A 2,681-nucleotide genomic window follows, 5' to 3' on the forward strand; every position below is an offset into this window, starting at 1 on the left:
AATAGATCAGTTCAGTTCAGTCGCTCAGTCGTGTCCGACTCTTTGCAATCCCATGGACTGCAGCACACCAGGCTTCCCTTTCCATCACCAATTGCCAGAGCCTACTCAAACTCACATCCATCACGTCAGTGATGCCATCCAACCATCTCATCCTCTGTTGTCCCCCTCCCCGCCGCCCCCCTCAATCTTTCCCAGCCTCAGTGTCTTTTCCAGTGAGTCAGTTCTTCACATCAAGTGACCAAAGGATTGGAGTTTCAGCTTCAGCATCAGTCCTTCCAATGAATATTCAGGACTGATCTCCTTTAGGATTGACTGGTTGGATCTCCTTACAGTCCAAGGGACTCTCAAGAGTCTTCTCCAACACCACAGTTCAAAAGCATCAATCTTCAGCCCTCAGCTTTCTTTATGGTCCAACTCCCACATCCACATATTACTACTGGAAAAAACCATAACTTTGACTAGACGGACCTTTGTTGGCAAAGTAATGTCTCTGCTTTTTAACATGCTGTCTAGGTTGGTCATAACTTTTCTTCCAAGGAGCAAGTATCTTTTAATTTCATGGTTTCAGTCACCATCTGCAGTGATTTTGGAGCCTCCCAAAATACTCTCACTGTTTCCATTGTTTCCCCATCTATTTGCCGTGAAGTGATGAGACTGGATGCCATGATCTTAGTTTTCTGAATGTTGAGGTTTAAGCCAACTTTTTCACTCTCCTCTTTCACTTTCATCACGAAGCTCTTTAGTTCTTCTCTTTCTGCCATAAGGGTGGTGTCATCTGTGTATCTGAGCTTATTGATATTTCTTCCAGCAATCTTGATTCCAACTTGTGGTTCATCCACTCCAGCATTTCACATGATGTACTCTGCATATGTGTTAAATAATCCGTGTGATAATATATAGCCCTGACGTACTCTTTTCCCGATTTGGAAAGGAGTTGTTCCCTGTTGTTCCCTGTCCTATTCTAACTGTTGCTTCTTGACCTGAATACAGATTTCTCAGGAGGCAGTTCAGGTGGTCTGGTATTCCTATCTCTTTAAGAATTTTCCACAGTTTGTTGTGATCCACACAGTCAAAGGCTTCGGCATAGTCAATAAAGCAAAAGTAGATGTTTTTCTGGAACTCTCTCACTTTTTAGATGATCCAGTGTATGTTGGCAATTTGATCTCTGGTTCCTCTGCCTTTTCTAAATCCAGCTTGAACATCTGGAAGTTCACAGTTTATGTACTGTTGAAGCCTGGCTTGGGGAATTTTGAGCATTACTTTGCTAGCATGTGAGATGAGTGCAATTGTGTGGTACAGAAATAGATAGATAGATAATATGCATATTATAATATTATTTTTCATATTCTTTTCCACTGTGTTTTATTGCAGGATACTGAATATATTTCCCTGTTCAGCTACCTTTTTAAATTTATTCAACAAACGTACCAGGCCGTCTGCTAAGTAATGATGATGATCTTCAAATGAACAAGAGCTCTAATAACACTCAGATCCATAATAATATCCCAGTCCCTGCTATGGTAATACACAGGAGAGTGTGTCTAAGTCTTGGAGCCAAGACTGGTTTAATAGGGAGGCAATATTCACCAGGCTGAAATTCTTCAAAGTCATCAGGTATAAAAGGAAAGAATTAAGGCTAGAAAAGTAATGGTGCACAACCTTGCTCACCTTGCTTCAGATTAACTACCATTGTATCCTTTAGTACTGGGAACTCTCAAAAAGCTTTAAATGTGGTGTAATCAAGTCACATATTAGAAGGGATAGTTAGGGAGTCTGGGATTGACATGGACACACTGCTATATTTAAAGTGGATAATCAACAAGGACCTACTGTATAGTACAGGGAACTCTGCTCAATGTTATGTGGCAGCCTGGATGGGAGGGGAATTTAGGGGAGAATGCGTGTATATGTATGTTTGAGTCCCTTCCCTGTTCACCTGAAACTGTCACAACATTGTTAATTGGCTATATTCGAATACAAAATGTTTTTTAAAAATTTAAAAGAGGAGGCGGTCCTAAGATGGCAGAGGAATAGGGCAGAAAGACCACTTTCTTCCCCACAAATTCATCAAAAGAACATTTGAACGCTGAGTGAATTCCACAAAACAACTTCTGAATGCCGGCAGAGGACATCAGGCACCCAGAAAAGCAGCCCATTGTCTTTGAAAGGAGGTAGGAAAAAATATAAAAGACAAAAAGAGAGACAAAAGAGGTAGGGACAGAGCTCCGTCCCGGGAAGGGAGTCTTAAAAAAGAAGTTTCCAAACACCAGGAAACACTCTCACTGTCGAGTCTGTGGTGAGCCTTGGAACCACAGAGAGCAATATAACTAGGAGGAAAAATAAATAAATAATTAAAACCCACAGATTACGTGCCCAACGGTAACTCCCCCAGCGGAGAAGCAGCGCAGACGCCTGCATCAGCCACTAGCAAGCGGGGGCTGGGCAGGGAGGCGCCGGCTGCATTGCTTAGAGAAAGGACCGGGCCTGAATGCCCCGAGGGCAATCTGAGGGAACTAACTTGGGCTAGCAAACCAGACTGTGCGATAACTACTATGCAAAAAGCCCTCAGACACCACCAGGCCCGCTCACAGAACAAAGGACTGACTAGAGCTACTCGAAAAGCCCTAACCTAAGACACCATCAGGCCCACTCACAGAACAAAGGACTGAGCAAAGCTAGCC

The sequence above is a fragment of the Bison bison genome, unplaced genomic scaffold (genome assembly GCF_000754665.1).
Source record: "Bison bison bison isolate TAMUID 2011002044 unplaced genomic scaffold, Bison_UMD1.0 scf7180017864461, whole genome shotgun sequence".
Taxonomy (NCBI): domain Eukaryota; kingdom Metazoa; phylum Chordata; class Mammalia; order Artiodactyla; family Bovidae; genus Bison; species Bison bison.